Source organism: Pleurodeles waltl, chromosome 7 (assembly GCF_031143425.1).
Source record: "Pleurodeles waltl isolate 20211129_DDA chromosome 7, aPleWal1.hap1.20221129, whole genome shotgun sequence".
In the NCBI taxonomy this organism is placed as follows: Eukaryota; Metazoa; Chordata; class Amphibia; order Caudata; family Salamandridae; genus Pleurodeles; species Pleurodeles waltl.
Window position 1 is genome coordinate 557,015,045 of NC_090446.1, and position 16,606 is coordinate 557,031,650.

Below are 16,606 nucleotides of genomic sequence, written 5' to 3' on the forward strand. Positions count from 1 at the left end.
AAGATGTCATTCGACGTATAATACAGCCTGTCACAAATGCTTTCAATTACAGTTATAACATATTGGTTTTTGGTGCCTCACAAAAAGAACATAATAATGCTCTTACACAAGTCCTTCAATGCAGAGACGTGTGAGTTGCACAAGACAAAACTCAAATTCTTTGGCCATATTTTCTCTGATGGGTGAATAACTTCAGATCCAGTTAAAGTAGAAGCCATGTCAGCCACCACTCCCCAACAAGATGTTAGCATGTTATGTTCATTCCATGGCATAGCCAGATATTGTGCCAGATACATATGTAACTTTACCATAGTAAGAGCTCTCTTAGGAGACTAAACAAAAAGAATTGATTCATTTTATTGATCACACGACTGCGAACAATGTTTTAAGAAAAAGCAAGCATGCAATTGAGAACTCCACAGGACTGGCCTACTTTGATCCAGTGCTGCATACCGAGCTAATTGTTCACACAAGACGGTCAGGTTGGGCACGATTCTTGCCCAGCACAATGGACACCCACATGCTCGACGGCATATTGGGGCATATGCAAGCAGAAGTTTTTCACAAACTGAAGGTGCCTATTCACATCCTGAAAAAGAAAGTTTAGCAGCGTTGTGGGCTTGTGAACATTTCCACATAGACGTATGTGTTTATGGAAATCCTTTCACTTTGTCACAGATCATCAAGCATTGCTTACCATCTTTGGCAATCCTAAAGCCAAGATGCTGCTTAGAATTGAACGTTGGGGTTTGCAACTACAGGTATATGACTACACTAATGTGCATCAACCAGGGTAAGATCAAAACCCTACTGACTACTTTTCACGAGTGCCAATACAGTGTCAAGGTACCCATTCCAAAGCAGCTGAAGCAAAGACAGTGACATGTTGATATTAAAGGACTTTATTGCACATCAGTCCTGTAAACAGCACACTCAACCACTCACACGTGGCAGCAAATATCAGAAGTTCAAAATGTAAAAGACAAACTGTTCGTTCTTCAAGAAGTAATTGTCTTACGAGCTTTGAAAGTTGTCATACCAGGGAGTCTGCAACAACAAGTAATTGAAGTGGCCCATGAAGGACATCTTAGCATTGTTGCCACTAAACGAGCTCTCCTAGACCAAGTTTGGTTTCTTCAACTTGATGAGAGAGTTGAAAGAGAGTTGAAGGCCTGTCGTTTGTGCAATTGTTTATCTCCCAAAAAACACTCCACATAACTTATAAATGTTGGATTTGCTAAAACATGTATTAGAAAGAATCACTGTTGATTTATTTTGTCCTATTGACAATAGACATTGGTTGTGATTATGGATGAATATTTCCGTTTTCCATTAGTAGAAGATCTCTCATCAATTACAAAGTCATCAAGAGCTTATATGGCATTTTCGCAAAATGCGGTGTTCCTTTATTTGTAAAACCTGACAATGGTCCGCCTTTCAACAGTTGAGAATTCCAAGAATATCTTAATCTTCTCAATGTGAAGCATTAGAAAATCACACCTCTCTCTTAATGAATGAAGGAGATCGAGTATTGGTGTGACAACAGATGAAACACAAATCTGATGCTCCTTTTGATGCTGAACCCTTCAAAGTTGTGACTCGCAAAGTATTCCGATGGTGGGTAATCTTGTCATTAATCTTGTAATTAAATTGGATTCTCCTTTGACCTTTCTTATTTGATTCCTCACTTACCCCCAATTCTATGCAGCACTTCCCTCATGCATTTTTAGAACTCATCTCCCCCTTCCTTGTAGATCATGCCAAGATCCTACTCATTGGTGATTATAATTACTGGACAAACAGCAAGCAGGGAGGCAGGCCTACTACTGGCTGATTTCTCTGACAATCTTGAGAACCTAAACCTTGAGCAACACGTGTGTGTCCCTGCAGGAGTGGAAATTATTTACAATGATTTTTATTAATCAATAATGTACTGACCATTGATGAACTAATATGTGAAAAATTGGTGGCTTCTCCAAACATAACTGGTATATCTCTCTCCCTGCAGAATCCCTTTAACTCTTCTAGAGTGTACAACCACAACTGATCCATGTCAAAGGTAGACTCCATTTTGATGTGAGCACAATACTGGCGTAAAACAACAAGAGTCCAAAGTGCACGTATACAACACAGGAGTAAAAATAAAAATGACTAGTTAGAGAGAACAGGAGAGTAATTTAAAAAACGAGAATTAGAACATGTAATGGTCTAAGTGCAATTTGCAGTGCAAAAATGAGTCACAATGGTACTGTGCAAGTGTAAGTCCTATCCCATCGCTGCTGCCAATGTTAGAAATGAGGTTTCTGGTTGGCTAGGGTATGCACCTAAGTCAGGCAGAACCCGCCCACTCTAGTCAGGGCAATGGAGTTTTACGTCCAAGATAACCCCTACTCACCCCCTTGGTAGCTTGGCACGAGCAGTCAGGCCTAACCCAGAGGCAATGTGTAAAGCGTTTGCACAACACACACAACACATGTGATGCACTATCCCCACCACAAAGGAAACACAACACCTAATTATATGAAAATATACTGTATTGTACACAATGCAATTATTAGACCAAACATCTCATATCAGTAGTATCCTGCTACCTTAGCAGTTGTCAGAACATTACACATTAGTTATTCTGCAGAACTAGCAGTAGTCACATATAGCACACAGGTTACTTCGTATTCTGCAACATAAGCAGTAGTCAGGAAACACGTTATTACACCAAAGCACTTGTCATAAGAAAATCAATAACGCCTATATTAGGAACATTATAAAACGTATGGCAAGTCAGAAAAACATATTAGCATGTTATGCCCATAAAAGGAACATTTGCATACACATATGAAACATCATAAAACAGGTAGGCAATATATAAATCACTAAAGTCTCTAAAAATAACTTATGCCATATGTAGATCCTGTAGAAAGTACCTGCTTAAGATGGAGGCACCTCAGTGCCTGTAGAATGAAAAAGGGGGCCTCCGGGCTCCTCTGCGCCAAACGGGGGCCTCCCAGGAGTTCTGAGGTTGAGGGGGGCGGCACGCATCCCCTCTGTATTAATGACAGGCCCCTCCTGGGGCCCACGATCACTGGGGGCCTCAACCAGCCTTCATGAGGGGGGGCCAAAGTCCAGAAAGCAATTAGGAAGGAGGGGGGCATTACGCATCCCCCTTCGATTTGTAACGGGCCCCTCCTCGGGCTTACGATCGCTAAAGGCCCCCCCGGGCCGCGGCTGACCCTCTTGCGGGGGGGGGGGGCACACAAACAACAGATGCCCAAAAAAAGTTACTGGGGCGTTCACACCCCTACGGCAGTGGGCGGGGGGAAAGGAACTCCCTTTCCGCCCCGTGTCCTGCAACATTGTAGACAGCCGCCCTCGTCCTCAGTGTGGCTGCCTAAGTGAAGAGTGGAGCAGGGGCCTCCGATAAGGCTTCCCTCCTGCTCTAAGGCAGCTGCACCCAACATGGTACGCAAGCCGCTCTCCTGCCCTACCCGGGCCGCTGCGGTGTGCAGGCACCAAGGAAGGTGCCTGCTGGCGTCTTAGAGTGCGTTTCATCCCGGGGGCACGGTTGGAGTGCGCTCGCTCCTTTCCTTCTTCTGTTGGTGCCCTGGGGGCACTTGGTGGAGCGCAACACTCTCATAACTCGAGAAAACACCCGGGCTGCAGCGGTGAAGTTGGGCAGCAATGGAGCGCTTCTTCAAAGCGCTTAAGGCACATCTATTATCCCAGGTTGCTATGGTGAGCCTATTTCACGGCAACTGCGCGCTGGAAGTGCAAGGGCACAATGCAGCGCTCTCTAAGCACTTTCGATATATGAAACAGCACTCCTCGTGATAGGGATAATTGCAGGGGCCATGGCACCCTGCCCCTGGAGACAAGCGAGAGAAGAAGCACAGGGCTGGCGGGCCCAGCTACAGGCCAGCACAAGGGATTCAGATGGTGGCAGTTCCCCCTAGTGACCAGGCAGGTCACAGGTCAGCACAGCAGCAGCAGTCCAAGGTGGGTCCTGGTGAGTCCATGCAGCAGCGTCCTGTGTCCAGTTTCAGGTAAGTCTCTTCAAGTCTCAAGAATGTCTAAATTGTGGGGAAAATTCCCCTGTACTTATACTCAGTTTACAGTGTGTTTTACAATGAGGAGGAGAGGGGGTTTCAACCAGTTACAACTGCTTCGGGGAGTGCCCCTTCTCTCCTCAAGCACAGGCTCCAAACATCAGTGGGGGGTAAACAACCCTCTTGTGTGAGGCCAGGGCACAGCCTTCACAAATGCAGGTGTGCCCCGCCTCTCCCTTCTCTCAGCCCAGGCAAACCATACAATATGCAGATGCATCTCTGTGACACCCAACCCTCCCTGTGTACAGGCTGTCTGAAAAGTATGCACAAAGCCCAACTGTCAGTCTGCCCAGAAGTGTATTGGAGTCAAGCTGCAAAACACCAGAGTCATAAGCACAGAGAAATGCTTACTTTCTAGAAGTGGCATTTCTGTAATAGTAATAAACAAAATACACCTACACCAGTAAGGAGCATATCTTCCCACCATTACAACCATATCAAACATGCCTAGCTACCCCTCATAAATCAGACAATACCCCTTACACATAAGGCAGGGCATTTCTAATGCAATCCTATGAGAAGGCAGCACTCACAGCAGTGATACACCAAGTTAGGCTGTTTGTCACTACCAGGACAGGCCTAGCAACTTGGCACATGTCCTGCCTTCTACATACATTGCACCCTGCCCATAGGGCTAGCTAGGGCGTACCTTAGGGGTGACTATCATGTAGTAAAAGGGGAGTTCTGGGCCTGGCAAGTAAATTTAGATGGCAGGTCTCTGTGGCAGAAAACTGTGCTAGCAGGCCTGAGATAGGTTCGAAAGGCTACTTCAGTGGGTGGCGCAAGCAGCGCTGCAGGCCCACTAGTAGCATTTAATTTACAGGTCCTGAGTATAGTGATACCACTTTACAAGGGACTTATAGGTAACTTAAATATGCCAATTAGGTATAAGCCAATCATACCGAAATACAAGGGAGAGCACATGCACTTTAGCACTGATTAGCAGTGAAAAAGTGCTCAGAGTTATAACGTCAGCCAACAAGCGTCAGAAAAATAAGTAGGAAAAAGGCAAAAAGTCTGGGGAATGACCCTGCAAAAAGGGCCAGGTCCAACAGTCACCATTATTCATTTTTGTTCAAACTTCAGCTAAAATCACAGTTATTTTCCATTGCTCAATGCTTACCTTAAAAGAGTGTGATTAATAGCTTATAGATCTGTAGACAGCTACCCCTAGTGGGTCTTTGTGTTATGTCTTACAAGGTCAGATTTATTAGGCCATTGCTCGAGTTGACTGTTCTATTGTTTAAAATTGTCACTAGCGTGTGGTTTCTTCCTCGAGGATGGAAGTAGAAGTTACATACTGTAGTGAGATGTTTATTCCTGAGAAGTGAAGTTTTGATGTGATGGAACAATGGATCCATAGACGAGACGGAAGAGAAGAAAAAATTGTTATAATTGTGTTTAGTTAATAATGTCGTCAGTGAACTTTTAGTTATCTAACAGTAGTTTTATTGGCTGAATGGTATAACACCCCATGTACTGACCAATCACAAGCTCTTCAAGAATTTATATAATGTTCTGTCACCTATTCTTGTTATTGAAATCTTCCCTTGTTCCTATTCTGAGTACTTCTGTCGGAGTATCGGATTGTGGGAGTGCTCAGTGGAGGTTTGCGTCATATTAGTGATGTGGGTTTAGCTGTTGATGTAGACCAGACTCTATGAAGCTTTCCTGATGCTGTCCCCTTGCTGAAGTAGACTGCATGTTGTCGTTCTATGGGTAATGTATGAAATTGTAATGTTTTATGTGTCTCTTGTTTTACAGGTACTAGCTGCAACTTATAAATTAATTGCTGCATATTGATAGTAATTTTTATTATAACCCGAGCTGGTATGGTTTTCTAAATTTGTGTTTTCTAAATTCTTTTTACATGAAGCCCAACATGTAAATGCTAATTAGTGGTTAGTGAGGGAATATGACTTTACATGCTCATGATTTATATTGACAATCTTTGATCTTTTGCTCAAATGTATAACATATCTCTGTTGCAATTATTGATGTGATTAATTCGTTTTATGATACTTGAGCTAATTTGCTTACTTACTTTGATTAAACTCAGATATATAAGACATTCTAATCAGTCACTATTGATTCTATATGCTTATCACTTATGTTTAGGAGTTATTTTCGTGACTTTAGCATTGTTAATATAGAGAAATAAATGTATAATCATTCTTAATAAACTGGTGTGGTTATTGTGTAGTAATCAGATTATTGACTACTTGGTTGTTGGTGTTTATTATGACATTCATCATTGATATCCCCTCAAATCTATGTTGCGTTGATCCATTGGCCAAAAGCGCAAAATCCACTATTTAGTTTGAAGTAATAGCTAGGATTTCTTGGCGCTGCAGCATTTTTTGGTAGCAGAGTTAGGGGTATGTCATTGTTTGATGATGTCATGATGATGATGTTATAGATTGTGAAAGAATTCTTTTGAAAGCATTTTACTAATTCTTTTTTCTAAAATGTTATACAGATCTGAGAAAATGAGTTGCTAGTTGTCTTAAACGACTTTCCCCAGTCCTCAGAGACACTCTAGGTTGAACAGTATGTTTCTAACGGCGTTTTGACTGAATTGAGTGAGGTGAAATATTTTGCGCTTGCAAAGCTTAAGCTAATTTGCAGATGATTTGGGTGTAAATGAGTTTAGAAGGAGTGGGCGTACTCCAATAAGTATGAGAGTAGGGAAGCGGCGTTCTTCATTTGAGTGTGGCGCTAAGTGCAGGAAAAATTGTCCACGTGGTTGTTGATGACAGACCTAATGAGAGAGGTCTAAGACTCCAGAGTATATTGACAAGTGTGGTGAGACACTTGGTATATGTTGTAATTTGTCCATTTAGTAGATCGATCCGGCGTGGTTGGTAAGTCAAGTTTGTTAGATAATTTTACTGAGATTTGGTGAGTATCATGTGAGATTTGCAGGTTGACTTTTGCTCGCAAATGAGGGGAACTGTGAAAAAGAGTAAGTGAAAGCCAAATGTATACTTTGGAAGGTTCCTGAAGCGATTGTAGTACCCTACCTGTAGTAAATGGGCAAATTTGTTTTCTAATTTGGTTTAAGGTTCTGATCGCAAACTAATATTGCATTGATTTAATGTATGAGTTGTAAAAAAAGTCAGGCTGAAAGACTTTGTCAGCTTCTCAGCGGTCGCGCTGAGAAGGGGTGTGTGCATTAGTGTGACGTAAGTTGTGCCGCGCTGGGATAGGTTGGTTAGTGAGAAAGGTTGCGCACAGATTCATCTATCAGTCTGACACTAGTGTAGTGCGATTGGAAGGTGAGAGTGTCGAAGAGGATTGTGGGATTGTAGTCACTTTCTCTGATTATTTTTGAATAGATTTTGTTGTTTATTTTGTTTGATTTTGTTGGTGAATAATTTTTTGTGGACCTCGTTTTTTAATAAATTTTGTTGAAAATGAAGTTTTTCAAGGCTTTGAGAAGTGCCCTTAGAGATGATGAGTACATTCCAGCATTTGGGGGAGAAATTTGTTTGCCGGAAAATACTCCGACATACATTGTGATTGAGGAGAAGGGTGCAGAAGCGTGCCTTTGGTTGAAACATTGGGTTAAGATCACAAAGAAAGAAGGTTGTTGGCTTTCCCAGAAAATGGTATATTCAATTTGAGAATTTTTGAGAATTTGAGGCAGAAAATGTACAGTTTAAAACCTCCTCCAAGGCTAGCACAGTATGAAGCCTTAGCGATTTGGCAGCTTGCAGCTAGACAGAAACAAGCATTGAAATTTGAGAAAAGAATGAGGAGAGTGGAAAAAACACTAGCATAAGCTAGATGGGACGAGGAGCAGAAAAGGTGGAGAGTAGCCACTTTACAGGGAATTAGATTATTTCCTGCGAGAACAAAAGATGATGAGGATGAGACAAAAGCTGAAAAGAAAAAGAAAAAGAGTTCCTCAGTAAATAAGGAGCAGAAACTAAAAGACTTGAAACAAGTTATGTTCAATGATGATAAGGAGTTAGACGAAGATGAAATAGTTTCTGAGATTTTGCAAACTTATCCACCACCACATACAGCTCAAGGAGAACAGAGAACTAGTGAAAGTGGAATGAGTGGGAGTGGGACCAGTAATACGAGTGCTACTGCATCATCCATATCAGAGGTATCACAGAATATCCTGAGCAATGAACGAGTTCAGATGCAGAGTAGTTTCAATGATTCATTGAACAACAGACATCAGTTGGAGATAGACATTCCAGAAACATATCCAGAAGCTCAGATTATAAGGACGACTACTAATTTAGTGTTGTCTCCAGGACAGCAAGGGCTGAATATAATTCAAAAAGAGCCTGTTCAAATACAGATTCCTCAAATGCGGAGCATGAGAACAGAAAATTGGATCTTTTGCTAATCCAGATGCAATTTCAGTACCTATTACGATGGGTCCGCTTATGCCACTATAGGCACAGACTAATAATAGTGGAGTGAGTTCTTTAGTCCAGTTTCAGAAAGGGTTTTTGGAAAAATCGACTCCAAGACACGAACAAATCCTGAATGAGACCAATTCTTTAATAGATTTGTCTCCTGTTGGAAATTCTGGGACCAGATCCTACAGTAATCAGGGGGTGAGACTATTGTCTCCGCAGCAATGTGCGAGTACAGTACGAGAACAAGATTCGGGTGCACAGTCTAATGAGGTTTTTTTAAAGGGTTTATCTGCACAAGAGATAACAAAGTGGTTAGAAGACTTGAGCAATTCCAAGACTCTTGAGAAAAAGAACAGAGTGGAAGACTCAATAGACAGAGTGAAGTTGTCAATGGAAGGAAATTAATTTCTTGAAGGGACAATGGTGTGAATAGACTTGAGTCATATACCAAAGCTCAGTTAAGATACTTATGTAAGATAATTACGAAGGGAGCAGGAAAAGTACATCAACAGTTACAAGAAATAGCGGATGAGTATGACATTGATCTCACAAAATTGAAAAGCCTGAAGAGAAGTTATAGGCTAAATCTTGAAGAAGACTTTATTCACATGAGGTCTGCAGGGATGAAAACACATCTTAGAGAATTACTTGAAAGAATGCAGCTTTGGAGAGCATTAGACACATGGGAAGGCAGATGGGTCAAGAAAAGAGAAAGACCAAAGAAAGGAGACATGGCACAGGCAGGAGACTCAGTGAAAATGTTGCTGATGAGGGAAACCCAGGAGGGAATTTTGTACATGTACCTTGGAGTAGGAGTGATACAATAAGTTTTACGAATGATTACCCAAGGTTGAGAGAAAAGCCAGTAGAATGGTATCAGCAGACAGATAGGTTTGTGAAGCTTGCTAAATGCCTGTGGGAAGACCTGAATACTCTCTTTAATATTGTTGTTCCAGCAGATGTATAGATTGAATGCAAAAGGAGTGTGGATTGGCCGACAAGTGAGCCGCAAAGGGATTTGTAAACAGGAGCACCATCTCCAGAAGTAATTAAATATTATTATAAAGTTGTTGAGTTCCTGAAAACAAGAGTTTCGCCGAAAAATGTTGATTGGCAATGTATAGATAGAACAGCACAGGAAGTGAAGGAATCGGTTCTTGTGTACTATGAAAGGTTGTTGAAGGTGTTTAAACAATTCAGTGGTGCGGGGACAATCGAGAAAAGCAACATGAATAATTTTGTGTTTAGATTTGTCGAAGGATTGAGACCAGAAATAATCAGATGATTAAGAATCATTTAATTTGCTGGCAGACCAAACCAATTGATGAAGTGTTGCAGTATGCGAAATACTGTAGTGATGAGATTGAGATGAAGCAGAAATGTTGAAGGAGAAAGCAATGTTGATGCAGATTAAGGCTGCATAGACAGGAATGCAGGGACATTCTCAGCCACAGTCGCAAGGAAATGGCATGTTTCAGAGTCAAGGTAGAGGCAGAGGTCAAGGTGGAATGATGCTTCCGGTGGTCAATAGAAATGTGGATTTGAATTCAGTGGTGATACAAGATGAGCAGCAAAGAAGGAGAGTGTTACCTTGTCATAATTGTGGGGTAATTGGACATTGAAAGAGACAGTGCCCGATGTTGAATCAAGGTGGTGTTGTGCATCAGACAAATGGTATCAATTCTTTTCAGAGCATGAGAGGACCTAGAATGGGAGGTCAAAATCAGAATTTCCAGAATAATAGAAATGTCATGCAGGGTTTTCAAACTTTGCAGCCGATGTAGCAGATACAGAATGTACAACCACAGGTACAACAAGTGCAAATGCCACAGATACAACAAATGCAGCCACAGGTGCAGATGGTGCCTGCACAACAAATGCACATACCGAGGCAGGTCCAAATGATACAGGGTCCTATGGATCAACAACAGGTAATGCTTTCGCAAGTGGTCACAAATCAGAAACAAAACAAAGGTGAAAATACAGTTGATCAAATTCCTTTACACAGTGAGGATGAAATGAAAGATGGATGGCCGTTGAATAGTTCAGATGAGGAGGAGTATGTGATGGCAGCATCATTAGAGGTGAATCAGAAAGGTCCTTATGTGAAGGGTGAAGTACATGGTCATGAAGTTAACTTTCTGGTTGACACAGGAGCTACACGCTCAACAGTAAGAACTATAGAATTTCCAGATATACCAATATCGGAGAAAACAGTTCAGATTATAGGTGTCGCTACCAAGCATTTGACCAATACTCTCACAGAGCCAGTTTTTGTTAAAGTTGGTAATTTTAAGGATTTTCATAGTTTTGTTATTTGCGATTCCAGTCCACTGTCATTATTGGGAAAAGATCTGCTGTGTAAAATAAATTGCTCGATTTCAAGTTCATTTCGAGGAATTGAGATTGAGACAAACAGTGATGAGGAAGATTCAATGAAAAAGAACGAGTGTCCAGGGAGTTTCCTCTGATTAATTTTGATGAACAAACAAATGAAGACAATAATGCAATTGATTTAATTGATTTCTTTCCAGTCTTTGAAGTAAAGGATCTCCAGTTCACTTACAGGAAAGGGTCAAATCAAAGGTTTGGGATCTTTCAGGAAAGGACATTGGTCTGATCAAGGGAGTTGAAGGACTCAGAGTGGCAGTGAAAGAAAATGTGGTAGTTCACAAACTGCACAGCATCCAATAACAAATGAGCCAATCAAAGGAATAAGACCTTTGATAGAGCAGTTTTTTGGAACAAGGAGTTTTGAAAGAAGTGATGAGTAGTCCGTGTAACTCAACAATAATGGGTTTGCAAAAGCCAAATGGGAACATTTGCCTGGTCCAGGATTTGAGGAAAATAAATGATATTTTAGTCAAATGTCCAGTGGTGCCAAACCCAGCTGTGATCATGTTTCAGATTCCGTGCGAAGCTGAGTGGTTCACAGTAATTGATTTGTGTCAAGCATTTTTCTCCATGCCTCTTCATGAGGACAGTAGATATCTCTTTTGTTTTGAATTCCTGACTGGAGTCCATTGTTGGTGTAGAATTCCCCAAGGGTTTTCAGAGTCACCATCGATTTTCAATCAGATTTTGAAAAAGAACCTGGAGTCATTAGTAATGCCTCACCAATCGACATTCGTGCAATATATAGATGATCTATTGATTGCCTTGAAGACAAAAGAAGATTGTAAGGAGGATGCAATTGCATTGTTGAACTTTTTGGGGGACAATGGTCATAAGGTGTCTCCTGTGAAATTGCAATATTGTCAGCGAGAGGTGAAATATTTGGGTCATTTGATTGAGAAAGGTCCAGGAAAATTTCAAAAGAAAGAGTAGCAACAATTGTGAAAATGAAAATACCAAGTACACAAAAAGAAATGACGATGTTTCTGGGAATGGTAGGATATTGTCATCAATAAATTCCACATTTTTCAGCTATTTCAAAACCTTTGCAAAAGCTAACACATAAGGATGTTTCAGACCCCATAATGATGGATGAGGAATGTATAAAAGCATTTACTGAATTTAAAGAGAGTTTGTGTCAAGCTCCAGCCTTAGGTATGCCTGATTACACAAAAAAATTCTGTTGTTTTGTCATGAACGAGATAGATGTTCTTTGTCTGTCTTCACACAGACACATGGTGGTGTCAATCGACCAGTAGCATATTTTTCAGCTACTTTGGATCCTGTTGCAGCAGCCTTACCAGGATGCTTGCGAGCAGTTCCAGCAGTTGAGCAGAGTATAACCCAAAGTGAGAATATTGTAATAGGTTATCCTCAGATGGTAATGATACCACATTCAATTGAGATTCTGTTGGCACAATCAAAGACACAATACTTAACAAATGCGAGATTGACACGTTATGAAACAGTGATTCTTGGGGCACCTAATGTGACTATCAAAAGATGCACAGTGCTCAACCCAGCAACATTATTGAGAACTGATTCAGATAAAATAAATGATACTGAACATGATAGTTTGGAAGTTACAGAATTGTGCACAAAACCAAGGGCAGATGTTAGAGACACTTGCCTAGAAGACAATTATCAAATTATCTTTGTTGACGGTTCCTGCCTGAGAGATAATCGGTGTACATTGAGAGCAGGTTATGCAGTATGCACAAATTACTGGCATATTAGAAGCTTCATGGCTTAAAGGAGTGTTTCTGCTCAGATCACAGAATTGGTGGCTCTTACTAGAGCATGCCAAATTTCCGACCAGATGAAAGTAACATTCTATACTAACAGCCAATATGGATGCGGCATTGTGCATGATTTTGGACAAATTTGGTCACAGAGAGGTTTCTTAACGTCATCAGTTTCACCTGTAAGAAATGGTGAAAGAACACATGAATTGCTGCAAGCTGTACAGAAACCTGAGAAAATTGTTGTGGTTACATGCAGTGCACATCAAAGAGGACAGGATTATGTGACTTTGGGAAATGCTTATGCAGATCAGGTTGCAAAATTCTGTGCCTTAAATAGTATCTCGTTCAAAGGGAAATGGGAACTGATGCCTGAAAATGATGAAGTTTATACTAATTTTACAATGCAAATTGTTGAGACTTTGGAGGAGCTGAAAGCTATACAAAATAATGTTCCAAAGGAAGAGCATAGAGATTGGGTGAAACACAATTGTATACAAAGAGAAGATGACATTTGGGTGACAACAGAAGAGAAGGTGGTTTTACCAAACAGTTTACTGACACAGATGGCCAGATATTACCATGGTCAAGCACACATAGGGAGAGACGCAATGATCAGGAGTTTCAAACAGTTTTGGTTTAATCGGAAATTTAGGCAAGTTGCTGAACTGGTTTACCATAGATGCTTTGTTTGCCAGCAGATGAATGTTGGTAAAAGAACAGTTGTCAACATGGGACACATAGGTATGGCAGGAGGTCCATTCAGCAGAATGCAGATGGATTTTATTGACATGCCTGGGTGTGCTGGTTTGAAATATGTGCTGATGATTGTGTGTATTTTTAGTCACTGGATTGAGGCTTACTCAACAAGGAGCAATGATAGCCTTGCAGTAGCTAAATTACTTTTGAGAGAGTTGATTCCATGTTCCGGTTTCCCGGTCTCTTTGGAATCAGGTACAGGAAGTCACTTCAACAATGAGGTGATAAAATTACTATTTTCAGCTTTAAACATTCAGCAGAAGCTACATTGTAGTTACCGCCCAGAAGCTTCAGGACTTGTAGAGCAGATGAATGGAACTTTAAAGTCCCGATTGGCAAAGGTGTGTGCGTCAACTAATTTGAAATGGCCAGATGCTTTACCTTTAGTTCTAATGTGAATGAGAAGTACTCCTGACAAGAAGACTGGTCTGTCGCCTCTCGAGATTCTGATGGGGAGAGCAATGAGATTGCCAGCAATACCTGCAAATACACTTGTAAATATTACAGATGACATGGTGCTAGATTATTGCAAAGGCTTGGCTGATGTGGTTCGATCTTTTTCTCATCAGATGGAAGCCACAACAGTTCAACAATCTCAAGGTCAAGGTCACAACTTGAGAGCTGGTGACTGGGTTATCATACAGAAGCATGTAAGAAAGTCGTGATTGGAGCCATGGTGGAAGGGGCCCTATCAGATAGTCCTTGTGACCACGACAGTTGTGAAGTGTGCAGGTCTGCCGACTTGGGTGCATGCCAGCCTCACGAGGAAAGTGAATAACCCAACAGAACACGAAGAGGAGCTGTTGAGGTTATCAACCGCTAACAACATTCCATGTAAAGAGCAAGAAAGAGAGGAGCTGGAGAAGATTCCTGAGAATGTTCGAGATGTACCTACTCCTATGATGGATAAAAAAGAGCAAAGCTTAGAGGAGAGTGAGCAGTCTGTGAATGGAGTAGAAGAAAAATCAACACAAGAGGAAGGAGAAACATTGGTTGAGAGAAGTTCTGATCAGAGGAGGGTGTTCTCAGAAGAGAGTGATCAGAGACAACCGGTCGAGAGAAAATCTGCTCAGAGGAGGGTGCCCTCGGAAGCAGGTGGTTTGACATACCAAAGTGAACAAAACACTGACCCCATTGGAAAAGTAATCGAGACAGATCCCGCCCAAGTGGATTTGACTCTTCCTGAACCAGTTGCAGGAACATCAGGAGAAAAAGGTTCAAGCTTGAATCGGATTTTTAGAAAATTACTGACAAAGAAAACGTTAAAAGGAGATAAATGGCCAGAGAAAAGTTTGAAAGGAGGAAAAATAATTGTGGTTCCACCAATTCAGGAGGAAAAAGAGCTGAATGAAGAAGAAAATAGTAGTGGAAAAAAAGGTTAAAGTAGTAAAAGACCAAAAAGAAAGAGAGTTGCAAGCAAGAGATATTCTGGTCCAGAATGGGCATATGTAACTACAAATGAATGGCAAGAAGAATTTTTGAGTTATTGTTTTGACAGAGACATTGAAAACTTTCATTTTGGCACGTGAAGAACAACAGGGTATGTTTGGAAAAAGATGAAATTGGAAAAAGAACATTTTTGAAAGTCATGCTTAGAAAGAGACATTAATAACTGAAATTGACAAATTGATAACGGAATTTGACAAGCTGCTATACTGGATTTGACAAGAAGACTGTCCTGTGTGAATGAACTATTGAAAAAAACAAAAAAATAGGAGGGATTTTTTTGACATTATTTTGAAAATGTTGGGAATTTTTTTGTTTTTTTTGTTTTTCGTTTTCTAATTCTTCAGAGACCATGAGAAACTTTAGCAGCCAAAACAGTACAATTAACCGTTGCAAATGTATAGGTATTGGGTTGGTGGTAGCAAGTTTGTTAATATGCTTATTGTTATTTGTAGGTGTGATTGTTCATGAGACGAATGGAGCCAACAATACTGCAGAGATTGACAATTTTTTGAAGACTACTACTACATCACTAACAAAAGATAAATTTAGGATAGATGTCAAATACTTACATGAAGAGAAAGAGCTTTGCTCTAATGTTTTCTATTGCTTATTGCGTGATTATGTTGAGGTGATGGATGCGAAAGATTGTTATGTTTGTACACAGATTCCGACTTCAGTGGAAGAAGGAACTACTTACCATCGTCTACCTGTGACTTATGCTATAAGTTGCAGTCTTTTACTAACGCGTTTCTATAACCAAGAGTATATCCAGTATTTCTTCTCTAACTTTGATGTGGTGTTTTCATTTGTACCTATCATTGGTTATTTGAATAAAATAGCCAAGGATAATAACATAGTTATTATGAGAGATTTCTTTGAGCCTACTTCAACCTTTGGAACCGCTTTTGGTCATCGGAACAATTTAACCTGTTTACTAACACCTGTAGAGAATACATTTTTAGATAACACAGAAGATAGAAGGAGAGAAATAAAGGTGAGGATAAATAAGGGAATGATTAGTTGTAGACCTGGGATTGATTATGCTTTTACTGACATTACTAAACAAGGAAAACTAACACTGGATGCTGAACATGTGGGAAAGATCTGTATATATAGGCCACAGAGTAGTAATGATAGAGTGTTTGTGGGAACGAGTGAATGCAGGCATGTGCTTATGTTTAGGAGTAAATGGGATTTTATGATGAATGGACAGGACCCACCAGTGCCTGGTGCTTACTATATTTGTGGAAGAAATGCTTATTACCGTCTTCCTAGAGGATGGTATGGCACATGTTATTTGGGAATAGTCTTTCCCAAAATATACCAGCTAGAGGACTGGAGTAAATTTTCTAAAATGATGAGAATTAAAATGAGACACAAGCAAGAATCAATTACTAGCATTGTGGGAGACATTTTCGGAGCTATAATTCCTTCAGTGGGAGTAGTTCTAAATTCTATTAAGATACAGAAGTTGCCTACAATAGTAGATAACATGTTGACAAGTTATTCTGGAGCTATCATTCTTCTACATACTGAATTAGCTGCTACAAGAGCTATGGTCCTTCAGAACCGCCTTGCATTAGACATTCTTTTGGCAAAATAAGGCGGAGTTTGTAAATTACTTGGTTTGAGTCATTGCTGCACGTATATTCCAGACAATTCAAGAAAAAGTTGAGGTTTGATTAATAATGTAACAAATAACAAAGAAGATTTAAAAGAACTAACTGAAACTACAATCTGGGGGAAAGCTGGCAAAGGAATTGCGGCTGTGGGAAATTGG